The 13,426-nt window shown below is 43.0% G+C and overlaps 1 protein-coding gene across 14 annotated transcripts in view; it reads left to right on the top strand.

Moving 5' to 3' along the window:
• Positions 1 to 13,426, top strand: part of GATA6 (GATA binding protein 6) — a 159,650-nt gene that overhangs the window by 99,302 nt on the left and 46,922 nt on the right. For 7 of the 14 annotated variants that reach the window (XR_006167137.1, XR_006167136.1, XR_006167129.1 and 4 more), the window contains exons 7-8: positions 1,698 to 1,789; positions 6,307 to 6,401. The exons of 3 other annotated variants lie outside the window; for them this stretch is intronic. The gene's annotated coding sequence lies outside the window, so the exon portion shown is untranslated. The remainder of the gene's footprint in view (positions 1 to 1,697; positions 1,790 to 6,306; positions 6,402 to 13,426) is intronic. 4 more of the 14 variants (XR_006167131.1, XR_006167135.1, XR_006167130.1 and 1 more) reach the window with 4 other exon arrangements.

The following is a 13,426-nucleotide window of genomic DNA, read 5'->3' as shown; positions in this document are numbered from 1 at the left end:
AGCAGGAAAGTGTGATAGACAGTGACTTGGACGGCAGTATCAACTTTGAACAGCCCCTTTCTCTTCAGAAATCAGAGGCTGTGCCAGAAGAAGTTATTTTTCTAGATCTAGATCCTGGTCTAGAAAATAATTCCAAGCTTCTTGGAAGAAGAAAGAAATTAAATTTGTCTGAGAGCTGAAGTAGGCAAAACAAAACAACAGCATTTCCTATTCAGAAAGAGAAATACTGTGTGTTGGTGAGGGCAGTTCCTCATTAGGGGTGGTTCAGGCTGGATATTAAGAGAAAATTTCTCTCAGAAAGAGCAGTGAGGCAGTGAGGCTGCCCAGGGAGGTGGTGGAGTCACCATCCCTGGAGGTGTTCAAGAATCGTTTGGATGTGGCACTGTAGGACATGGTCTAGAGTGGTCAAAGGCATAGGTTGATGGTCAGCCAAAATTATCTTCTTGGTCTTTCCAACTTTAATGATTCTATGATTCAATATGCATTAGTCCAGGCTTAGCCATTGTCTCAGAAATGCAAAGGAGCCTGTCCCCCCACTCCTTCACCTCACAAACTTGTGACAAAGTCCAAGTATCAGCTGTGACAAGGTGAGAGCTGTCACTGAATAAAGGGCTCTTCTTTCTTTGGAGTTTATATTTCTGAGACTTTGCTCCAGTACTGCTAGTATCAGCTTAAAAATTAAACTAGACTCCAATTAGGAGAAATACAACAACTCATTTGTCTGTTTGCCAGTGTTTATTCTCTAAATAAGAAAAGAAAAAAAAAGCCGTTTGTGACAGCTGCTTTCATTTCCAGGAGTACAGCAAGTATCTTCAACATCAAAGCTGGATTTTAATTTATTGGCTTTACAGCACACAGAGCAAAAGGTCAAGTAAAAAGAACCTTCTTTAGAAAAATTACAATTGCTATTAGAGTGCATATGGGCTATTTGAATATTCCAATACTTTATCTACCAGTCCCTTAGAAAGGCTTTTTGAAACCCCTAAAGCTCAGCTACTTGTACCCCATAAGAGATTTGCAGACTGGCCTATTACTGTCAGGTAGAGGTGAGAGCAGTTGTCACCCCAGCAGCAAAGAAAGTTGCTTCCTGTTTCCCAGGTGTTATAGTGATGGGTCCTGAGGTCAAAGCAGTGCCCAGAGTTCCCTAATTTCATCCTCCAGTGTTTCTCTATGGCAGGCCCAGCACACAAGGTCTTCATTTGTTGAGAGTGAAAGCTGTATCAGCCATAGATAAGACCATCAAAACCTAAACATGAAGGTAGCAGTGCATATAACATCTCGAAAACAGATTGCTTGGATAATATTGCTTTCCTTTTGTTCCCACCAGAACAGGAAGAATCAATCAGCTTGATTTGACCAGAGTACCAAAGCACCTGGACAAATAAACTCTATCTGATTACTAATAATTATCTTAAGAACTGCCTCAGCAGTTATCTTAGAAATTATTCAGCTCCACTTAGATCTGTAAAAGCAACAGTCGCTGCTTCCCTGCCTTCCACAGAAAACAACTGTTTGTTCTGCTGTGGAGCACTTGTGCCATTTTTTTTTCTGAAATGTACAAATAATTGGTGCAAACAGGAGAACTGTTTCTTTTCTGACCCTGTTTGTCCTTTATGAAACTACACGACTACTTAGAATCGTAAGTAAATACAGCTAGGAATTTACCATGAAGAAAATCCAAATTAAACTCTTTCCAGATTCCAGCTATCTTCCCCTGCGCTTGAACAAATCCCCTCAGTGGATGAATCCCTGTGCATCTGAGAACTGCTGAGACCCTCAAACACAGGAGGTAAACCATATGCATTGCATGCTTGCTTTAATGAAATGATTGATTTATTGGTCACAAATTCCTCAAAAGAATTTGTTTTTATTCCCTGGGTTCTTATCAGGGAGCTCCCCGCATCAGTCAAAATCATGACCGTCATTCAGTGCAGGACAGCACAAGTCAAAAGGCTTTCCCAGTGCTCCCCCATTAGCAGGGAACCTTTCCCTACTGCTGGAGCACGTCCCCTGTTGGGGCACAGTTGTCCTCTCGTCCCATAGCTGTTTCCTTCCTTGAATAGGACGAGAGCCTTCCTAATGGAGCTCGAGTGCATTCATGGCACAATAGGTCATTTCTGGCTTACTTGATCTCTTTTCAGCTCACAGGACAAAAAGGGACATGGTTACACCATTTGCTTACATTGGTAGGTAAAGAAAATCTTAAATGTCGCATGAGTCACTTGCACTCAATTAATTTCTGCTTGTGTTATTTATTCATGTTTAAGATATGACTTTTATTCTATATGTGACCTTCAGCAATGGAGCTGATAACAAGAACATTGCTTTGGAAAAATGAAAGGTTAAACATTAACCAGAAAAATAGTTCTAAGACAAACATTTTGAATGTTTTCTTTCGTCGTATTTGGAAGTAACTTGTCACTTCCCCTCTTACTGCCTCCCTGACGTAACTGTTGTGCTGCTGCTCCTGACACAGAGATTGGCAGATGCAGTAGTCTCCAGGCTTTATCATTGTGAGATGGACTCTTCCGAGACTACTGCAAATCAGCCAGGTCTTTGAGCTGGCTGCAGGCGCTGGCTTAATTAGCTTTGTGTTAAAAATTTCTGCTCTTCCTCACTTCTCAAGAGGCACAGCTGAGAGAACAGCCTCTAGCACCATGCTCTGAGGTACGGCCTCATCTCTGCTCCATGTTCTGCACCCTGTTTCCTGTGGGAAGGGAAGAAATACAAAAGATAAAGCGGGCTGGAAATGGGGTAAAGCGTTGTCCAAGCTTCAGAGACACTGTAGGAGTCTGTAGCACTGATTGAAGCAGATGTCTTTTTTCTCTACGATCCACAAGCTTCACTCAGGCATAACCACTATTCCTTAGAATTTTAAATTTAGTTTACAGTGTGAGTCAACCACGGGGAAATGTTCTTTGTGCCTTTGGTGGCAAAAAAAAAAGTCTTTGTAATGTTAAAAGAAAGGACAGAAAAAATAAAATTGATCTCTGCTTTCGAGTGCCTCATTTAACCATGAACCAATTTGACATTTTATGTGTAGACAACCTTGTTGAGCTCCAACTATGCTCCAAAGCTACTTCTGCTGGAAGGTAGTCTCTATTCTCAGTTACTACAACATTAATCATGAAAAAAAAACAGTAAATTGATGATGTTACTTCTATTCCCGCCCATTTTTAGAAGCCCAGAACATTAAACATTCATAACTTTTATGCAGTAAAGCAGACTAATTGCCTGTTGTTTGGTTAATTTGAGTAGCAAAAATAAACCACCAAATGTAAAGATGAATGAAACAGCTAAGATAAAACCAAAGCCAAACAAACATCGACAACAACAAACTAGGTGACTGAAAAAGGGTAACTCCTGCTTTAGGAGTCTTTCTGGGTGGTCGAGGCTCTGTTTCAGCACACGGCAGGCCAGGATCCCGGGTGCAGGGCTGCTGGCCAAGCCAGGCAGCAGAGGCATCCGCTGGCCCCATCTCCTGCTGGCTCCCATCCACCCTTCCTGCATGGCTGATACCCCCATGATGTCCCAGGATATTCGACCTGCCCTTCTCCAGCAGAAAGACTGCTCTGCTGGCAATGCTTCAGTCTGCCTGGGGAAAAAAAAATGAACAAATGTAATCAACAAAAGCAAATCTATCATCATCCAACAGATAATCCAAGCATCTTCATTGATTTTAGATGGCACACTTGAAATCAAAGCTCACTGTCACTTATAGTCCTTAATACCATGGATTGGTAAAACAGTGTTACTTGTTTGTATATCTCACTCTTAGCTCAGATCTGTAGATCAAGTGATGTGTTCTACTGAAGAATGACACCAGGTTATACTGCGCTGTATGAACACAGGTTTCCTTTCGTCAGTACTTATTTTGCCATATTTCATTTTTATTAAAGGTTCTCTTGTACTTTGCCATGGTATTATGTGAATAGAAACCTCCTGGTCCTCGTCCCTGGGACCATTTATTATTTCATAAAATTTCCTCAGGTCTCCAAATATTTATGACCCCCATAAGGTAATCTTTGCTGGGATAACAGCCCGCTCCTCCAGTGTGGCTGTTAGAGCCACAGCAAGACTCTCCCAGAAGTCTCCTATAATAATGTCTTCCTAGAAGATTCGCAGGCTGGGTCCCAGCCCCCTAAAGCAGGCTTGACTTGATGCAACTGGGACCTCAGCCCACCATAGTGAGCCTTGTCCCTGCCCTTCTGATCCAACCTTCTCCCTCTCTGCTCTCTTTCATCTTCCTTGCTGGGCTCCCCATAGTGCCCCCCCTTCTCCAGTCAGACAATCCCTTCCTGTCGCCTCCCTAGGATGGACTTCTTCATTTTTCCTTAGCCAGCTCCCCTGGACAGACTCTTCGTTTCTCATTGACTTGCTGCTCGGTTGAGGTTTCTTGGCCTGGGTCCCAGGGTTCCTGCCTTAATCCATCCCTTCAAAGAGATTTGGATAAGTCTGGATAAGCTTCCAAGCCTCTGGATGCTTATTCAAAGCATGAGGCTGGGGGAAGGGGGAGCATCTCTGAAGGAAGCCAGAGGCCAGCTATGTACAGTCAAGCAAACTTTTTTTTTTTTTGAACCAGATACCTCCCCAAATCCCTTAGCACCTGTGTCAGAATCTGCATTTATGTTAGAAAAAATGCAAACTCCATCCCAAAACAACATCCCTGAACATTTAGACAGCATTATGACAGGCCAACATCTCATCAGGGTGTCTGTTGCAAAACTGAAAACTGGGATTCATTCCTTCAGGAGACCTCAGATGTGTTTATACATAGTGCTGGGTATTTTAGGGGTGACTCACTACAGAAGCCCTATTTGAAACCAAGAGAGCATGGTCTTGAAATGAAATGCAGTGAAAAGGTGTGAGTGCAGCAACAGAACACACAAAAATGTGAGGCTGGATTCTCCAGCCTGCTGGTGTGCTGTGGGCTGTGTCTCTGTTGCCAGTGGCTGCCTCTGGAGGCACGGGAAGGGTTAAGCAGATGCAACATCTGGGCCCAGGAAGAAATTTCTACTGTACCCTCCTTCCTCCTTCTCACTCTAACATTACAGATGGACTGAGAAAGAGCTATTTGGAACTGTTTCTGTACGTGTTTTGAGTGGTTCTGGTCCTGTTTTAAAGGTATTGGCACCTGCCGTGAAAATCACAACATTTATTAGAACCAGATTTCAGCCCCTTTAGAACCCAAACCAGCATTTGCTCAAATACTGCAATTATTCCAGTCCTTTCCATCAGCCTGTCAGCATTCAAGATATGTTCATTCATGACTCAGTTTCCTGCTCAAAACACTTGCTTTGGTGAAACTCTATTTTCCGTCCAGCTCAAGTCCAGTGGTGTCCTGTCCACCAAAAGAACAACTTACAGCAGTTATAAGAAAACTGCTATCTGATGTCAGTAAATCTTTGTGCTACAACTGCCTTAAGTCCGGAAGCGGTGGGTGTGCTCAAAACTGCACATAAAGATAAAGATTGCCAGTGCCAGGAATGCAAATTTATTTTGGAAGAAAACATGGGGGGCATTCCATGCAGGAAGAGACAAAAATATGTATCAGCCTACAGAGCCTGCCAGCACTTTGGCATACACGTGCCGGCCGACCAGGGAAAGCAGATCTTCAGCTGGAGGGAAGAGGCATGGGGATCCCCATGCTCTGCTCTTATTTGTCTCTCTTTCTTGCAGTGGAGCACCTGGTGTTCCTCTGTGTTCTTTTCGCACAGATGGGTGTTGAATGGTTCTCAGGGCCAGGAGGGTATTTGGCCACTGGCTGTGTTGCACTCCTGGACTCATTTGGGAATCTACCCTCATTTTCCCTTGAGCAGAATGGGTGTTGTTACAACCAAACCCTGACATGTTGATCACCCTTTGACCCTAAAACAACATCAGTGTCCTCATGGAAAAGGGCATCTATCAGTTTCCTAGAAAACCTTTACAGCATGTGATGCTGGAATCATCCCACCAAGGCCAAGGATATTTCTATTCCTTGCTCTGCATGTGTAAATTAAAAAGAGAGGTTATTACTCTCTGTTAAATGTCTACCTGATTACCAACATACTTCTTTATCTTGCTGCTAGTTTCCCTGTTAGTTAATGTGCAGAACAGCAACAAAAAAATGGAAGTGTGTATCCATACAAAGAGCTATCTTTCTCCAGGAATTACTATCTTTTAGGTTTCAGGGCATTGTACTGCTAGGAAAAAAATTCAGTAGCTCCCTACTACAAAACAGTAGCTTGTTTAATCCATGAAGACAGAAAAGACCGTCTTGTGTTGACCTGCGTTAGTGTGACTTGTGTATCTACTTGTTTCTAGTGCAGGTTACAAAAGCAAATCTACTCCATGTCCAAATGTGCCTGTGAAACCAACTGCAGTAAACCTTCATGAGATCAGACAGTGGAGTCACACAGGTAAATACTGCCAAACAGGACGGTCCTTCTTGCTCAGCTCTTGCTCTCTGGCTTCCATAACGCTACCCTTTCTTTGCTGAACTGAAATTGCCTTTTCAAGGACAGAGAAATAATACATGCATTTAGGAAGACTTAGGTAACCTAAACTATGCAGCATAATTCAAGTGAGCATGGCCATGGTGGCTGTCTACTGTCAGGTATTTGGCCAGAATGCACAACGATCACAAGACAGCACAGCTTGTAAGAGTGGGGACAATACAGAGAAGCTGGTCTGGCTAAGACTGGCTTTTCCCCAAGAGGGAGTGCAAAGTGCTGTCCCCTGGAGCCTTTTAACTCTGAAGCTTACAATAATAATGAAATCTCCATGGGCCTAAATGTGCCTCCCACACACATCTCGGATAGGGTCTTACCACACAAGGAGGCCTGCTGAAATTAATGGGCTGTGTGTGGATTACAAGAGGCTATTTGGAACAACTAAGTGTGATCTCACAGGCATTTTCCCACTGTTGTTCCCACCATCCCATCCAGAGTACCTGGCTCTAAATTTACCCATGTGTCTCCATCAAGGAATGAATGCTTGAAACATGGGAAGGGAGAAAGAGTTAAACATTTATACAGAGGAGCATGGTCTGGTGGCTGAAGTATGAACCTGAAGACTTGGATTACAGTGTTGTCTCTCTCACTTGACTCATATCCAGATATCCAGAGGCCACCTGGCCTCCATCCCTTCCTACAACACAACATAAGAGCCCAACATCCAATGCAACATCGTGTCACCATGGCTGCAGGCTCACTGCTCACTGCGGGCACAGCCCTGGGCTCAGATGATGTGGCTGTAGCTGCACAGACAGCCACAGCAGTGCATGCGTCATGGGACTTTTCCTGTTTGCTTTGTCCCCAGGGTTATTTCTGGGTGGGAGGGAGGCTGCAGTGTGATGTCAGTGTGTAAACAGGGAGAAGAGTGTCGTCAGGGCTCGGGGGTGGAGATAACGGGATGCCGAGATCCCCGGAGTGGGGAGCAGGAAAAAAATCAGCTCTGATAAGGAAACATAATGGAGATGGCAGTGAGGCCAGGGGGGAGGCTGCTGTCCCCATGCAAATGGTTTGGGAAAACAGTGCACCACCTTCCATTAATTCCCCTGATTAAAACGGAATTAGTCGTTAGGTGTCGGGGACAGGCAGCTGTTTTCAAGGAAGCCCTGGCTCCACGAGGTCCTTCCTTGCAGGGCAGCGGCGGCTCTATCTGGAGGTAAACGTCAGCGAGGCGCTGAGCCTGCCGACGCTTGTCCTCCTCCTGACAGGCCCTGGCCAGTGTCCTGCTGCTGAGGGTCGTGGTAATTTACATCCCTTCTGTGTACATTAACTTATCTGCAGCGGGACTGGCGGGGCTCTTTCAGCCAGCCTGTCTCCTCCGCGGGCTGGGAGACTTTTCCTGCCTGTGGGACCCGGAGCAAGAACCGGCTCCTGCCAAGTTCCTGCGCCGGATGAAGAACAACAAACAGCGCCTAGGAGCCGGCGGCTGTCCCACCGGCCTGGCGGCATCGCCTGCAGCCCCAGGCTCAGGCCTGACAGGGAAAGAGGAACAAGGCGGTCTTCGCCCTGCCACCCCAGCTCTCTCCTGCTCTTGTTCTGCAGCAGCTCCACTGGTTATTCGCCACTGGTGGCTCCCCAGGGCTCTGTGCCCATCCGTTTTCCTCAGCACACCTGGGGGGGTGGAAGTTGTGTCATGTAGTAGGAGACAGTCCCCCCCTGGCTGTGAATTTTGGTGGCCTGGATGTTGTGACTGTCTGTTCGGGTAAACTCGGAGGGATGCTAATGTACAGGTACACAATTAACAGCAGATCTGCCCTCAGCCTGAAGAAACAAGTGTCAATTAACAGGAGACGCCATGGGTGTATTCCTCTGGGCAAAGCTTTTTCTGAAGAGCGGGATATTACCCCGTGTCCATGGTATGAATATCCCTGTCACCCCAACTTGTACTGCTGAACATGGTTAAACATCCAGCAGCATCCCAGAAAATTTTCTCTCTCCGCTTTTACAATGTTAATTACAATAGGTATAGATCAACAAATTAACATGGAATCCATTCACCTCTGGTCCGCCAAAGTATAAACATGAAGCAATCCGAATTAGAAAGCTGCATGAGTAATGTAGTCCTAAATCATTAATTGAATGCACTTCTGCACCAAGGTTTTCGTTTAGGTGCTGTGTTTTCATTTGCAGCGTATCACAGCACCCATCCTAGCTCACCGTCCACACAGGTACCTGCTCAGGAGAAGAAGCAGTGGCCAAGGGTATACCTCATCACTGTTTTCTATAACTTTGTGGAATTCCTGTGGGAGAGGAAATGGCTGGATCATAACTGGAAGACTATTATTCCCCAAAACTATTTCAAATTTAGTGAAAATTGGAAGGCTTGTTGTGATATTGGTGAAATTCACTGCTCAGCCAACTGTGTTCATTATTCCATTTTGACTGAAAACTCACGAATCTGATATAAATTCAGGCTGTGCTCATATACTCCCATTTTAAATCAGGTTCAGCCAACAAACCAGGATGAAATCTTCCTAGATTTTTCTGCATTCTGTTCTAAAGGTGATAACAAAAGAGAATGGTCTTTTCTGTGGAAAAGCTGACAGATTTTTTTCCATGTAAAGGACTTTCATTGTCAGTTTTATTCTGAGATCACAAACACTTGAGTCATGAAGCGCATCCCTTCCTTCAAGTACTTCCAAGTCATCATCTGCCTGTGTATGTTACCGTGTTTAAATTAGACTTTATGAGTTCTACAGATGGGCAGGAACAGGGCCATGGACACCCAGAGCCAGAACAGAAATAGAAGAAAATGATCAGCTTAGAGCCCAAGCAGACATGGATACGTGTTTCCCTCTGGAAACCACCACTATGCATCAAAGAACAGATTTAACTGCATACAACTGAGTTTGAACAACTCCCCTCTTGAAACTCCAGAAAAGATAGCAAAATGGATCTTTGTTTTCCTAGTGAATATCACACAGTTCTTCTGCCTCTTTCTTAAGCCAAAAACCACTGCCCAGTCATAAGCACAATGTTATATATGACACAGCTTTACAGCCACTTGATACAAACAATAATCGTTAAGAAATAGTATCAGAAAAAAAGTTAACAACTTCACCTAACTTTCATAGCTGTTTCTGTGTATTTAAGAATACTTGAAGATTTTACACGAGATTTAGAAGACAACTAGTAACTAAGGTCAATGGAGTAGTTATAGAATATACGTGTATATATCTAGACCTCTATATGACCAAGATAGAGTATAAATGTTACCGAAAACATGCAGTGTCAATGTTGTCTATTCTTCCAGCTACATCAAAACTCCAATTAAACTCCACTTTTTCTTCACGTAGCCCTGCCTTCCAGAATCATGTTTACATGACAGGCTCAGCTTTTCTATCTTAGTATGTGCAATGGGAATCTTGAAAGTATGTGCTGGTGGGCTACTACATCAGGATGCAAAGGAACAGATCCATTCTTACAATAATTAAATGTCTCTTGGTCTTTGAGAACATCATAATTTGAGGTTAAGAATATCATGGTACATTAGCACCATTTTCTGGTAAGCCACAAAAGTCCATAAGACTCATCTCTGTATGCTTACGAACAGCTGCCAGGGAACTCAGTCTCAGTACGGAGACTGTTCCTTTCTGATCTCGCCTGTGATGCTGGGAATCACGGATATCCCTTGATCAAGTCACACATCAGATGAGATACTGGAAGACTGACTTTCAGCCTTTGATTCCTTGCTTTCATTTTACTATAAAAGACTCTTATCTTCATCAAGGGAGAGCAGGAGTTCTTCCATCAGCACACACTGCAGAGATTGCTTTGGTTCTGATGGGAGTTCGTCAACTTTCACCACTTGTCAATCTTATGTACGCCAATATATTTGCATAGACCTGCTGATTTTGCACACAGTACCAGCTAAAATTTGAAGCTTTCCAAAAGTCATAGAAATGAAAAACATTTCTGTCTGAAGTACTTTTATGGCAAATATCACAAACCTTCCCAATAGCATTTGTAGTTGGCATCTGTTTTTATTGTTTTCTTTTCTCTCTCTCCTTCTTCTTCTAGTGACATTGCCAAGCTGTGCTCTAATCTGGTGGGCATTGGGGAAATGAAACAGAAAAAGAACTGAAGGGCTTTTGGTAAACTTGAATTTCTCTGAGGCTAAGACTTGTGCTGTGAAGCAGACACAAATCCAAAAGCTTTCTCCCAGTGCTTGCACTTTGCCATCAAGGGGGCTATGTCATTTCTTTGAAGCAGGCTCTATTTTGATGGGCAAAACACCAAAGGATGACGTAAATCTCTAAGGATGATTACTTGGGTCCTGTGTCCGGCTTATTCTCAAAAAATGCCTTGACAATCTTCAGAGCTGCTGCTCTTTTGTCTGACAGCAATGAAAACAAGGGAGATGTTGCTGGTCAGACAGCAGTTGAATCAAAGGACAGGCTGTGGACTTCCCTGTGAAGTTTCACAGGACTTCCCTGTGAAGTTTTCGTGTCCTCAATACAATTTGTCCTTTTTTTTTTTTTTTTTTTTTTTTTTCTGGGGAAGTTTTCAGATAGAAATGCCAACTTGGTGGATGCTATGCAATAACTAAACAACGTAATACATAGTTAGTGCTCATCTGACAGTGGAAGACCCTCTCCAAGGCTCAGTGGTCCTCAGGACTGTTGCTCATGTAGGGCTGATTGCTGCTGCCTGGACTTTGTAGCTGCCAAAGCACACTCAACAATGGCAGTGCTGCTGAATATTTTCTCCCAGTGTCTCAGACAGCTGCATGTGTGCAAACACAGAAGCCAGTAAGGGCCAACAGAGGTGCACTCGCCCTTTGTATCAGTCCTGCTTCAGGGGGATGAGGATTTTTACAGTCATGTTATAAATCTGTTGGTGCACTTGCCATTTTGATAGTGTCAAAAAGAATGAAACAGAAATCAAGACACAGTAAGGAGTCATCCTGTGTTATAAAGCTCTGATCGTAAATTCTGTCTCTTCACCCAGTTAGCTTTAGATTCCTCATAATACCCTCTTACTCCTCCTCACCATTCCCATTCCCAGAAAAAAAAAAAAAAACCAAACCCAAATTCCCAGCAGTCAAGGGGCAAAGTATCAAGATCAAACTAATAATCTGAGAACTTTTCCCGCTCACAAATTGACAATTACTGTAAATAACAAAACGAAGTCACACTGGCTAAAATGCTTGGCTTATGGTTTATTTATCCAATTTGATTCTGTATATGCTCCAAAATTGTATTTGTCATGGCAGTATGAGGGTGCCATGAGCTTCTTGCAGTGTTGTATTAAGAAATGTCTCCCTTGTTCAGCAGCAGAAAGTGTGCAGGAGAAGGCAGGTTAGAATTAGACACAAACACAGACATGACCCAAGAAGTCTCACAGGTACCAGCTGTGGAGAGGAGTAAGCTCTGTTCTTGGAAGAGGTTATTTCACTCCCTGCCTCTCATCAAGGCCTGAGAAGTCCCCCTTTCTGTGCAGACAATTTTCCCATTCTTATCAAGGATCTTGCTGGAGTAGAGGACTACAGCTTTCACCCCTTAGCATGAACACAGATTTTTTAGGTTCTCTATGCAGACCAGAGAAACATGGAGGTCATTAAGAAGGTTGTAAATTTGACTGAAAGTCTGATGGGAGGCCAGTAGAAAGTGCAGAGGACAAACATGACAAATCTGGAATAGCCTCAGTAGTTGAGAAAATGCACATTCTGATTTTTCAAGGGTTTTCTGCATATGGCCTGGCTTTCTAGCCTGGCCAAGAAATGGCATAGGCACTAATAACTGGAACCAGACAACTGGTTGCCAGGGTTGGAGAGTATATTTTGACCAGCTGCAAATAGAAGTGGGTGTTACTCTTGCTAAATCTCTTCAATAATCATAAATTCAAGAATAAAACAGAAAACATGGCATATTACTGAGAATATCCATGAGGATATTCCATGACATAGGGAGAAAATCAGAAATGCTGTGTCAGAACATAAATTCCAAGGGATGTAAAACAATAATGAAACATTCTTCTGCAAGTATGTTACTAATAATACAACACAGGAAAGAATTGATCCAAACTGCCTGTGGGATTTTTTATTTCAATCTTCATTAAAAGCATTGACTGTGATCAAATGCCTAACACATTTAACACTGTAAGCAAAGAAGCCATTGGTTGAAAGTCATTAGTATGACCAAAAGTCATTAGTCGTTAGTCAGGGTTAAAGTAGAAGATGGCATATTGTTACCCCCTACACAGTTAGATATTGTCAAATCAGTTTTGTCTGACAAAATTCACTTCAAATTTAGAAAGTCCGTCTCAGTGATCTGGAAACAATGACTGAAGTTATAGAGTACAAAAAATAAAGCAAATATGCTACTTGTTTTTATAATAAGAAGTCCCAGAACAATAAATTGACTGCCTGCTTGATTTTTATTTCCAGAAAAATAAGAGAAAAAATGCTATCGACAAACCACCAGATGACAATCAGACTGCTTAGGAGATGACTGGTGCAGAAGAATATGACTTTGTCAAACACCAGCCAGGCTAAGCTCTACTTAATTTTCATGTCTAGCAAGATATGGGTCTTTCTGAGTTGGTGTCACATATCTGGATGCTAGCAAGGCTTTTTGACACTGTCGTGTATATATTTTTCCAAGAAAATTCTAAGAAAGCATGAAGTAGTCAAAGCTACTGTAAGGCAGGTGCTCAGACACTTGGAAAACTCTGCTCAGAAAGTAGCTGGAAATAAGTAATTGCCAGACTGGAAAGTTTGTTTGACTATAGTTCCACAGGGGTCTGTCTTAGGTCAACATTTTTATTATAAACTTGGAAAACATCAGAAGGGATTTCTCACTTCTTGGAAGAGGTTGGAAACACTTTAGGAGACTTAACCAGAATTGAAATGATTGTTGTACACTGAAAAAAACCCCAACATTATTAAAATACAATATGATAATAATTGATCCTTGAATGACTGGATAGAT

Source organism: Centrocercus urophasianus, unplaced genomic scaffold (assembly GCF_019232065.1).
Source record: "Centrocercus urophasianus isolate 14NV4802_14NV808 unplaced genomic scaffold, USGS_Curo_1.0 seq_11, whole genome shotgun sequence".
NCBI classification, from domain to species: domain Eukaryota; kingdom Metazoa; phylum Chordata; class Aves; order Galliformes; family Phasianidae; genus Centrocercus; species Centrocercus urophasianus.
The sequence above is the reverse complement of the archived record's forward strand: the minus strand, read 5'-3'. Positions and strand labels throughout refer to the sequence as shown.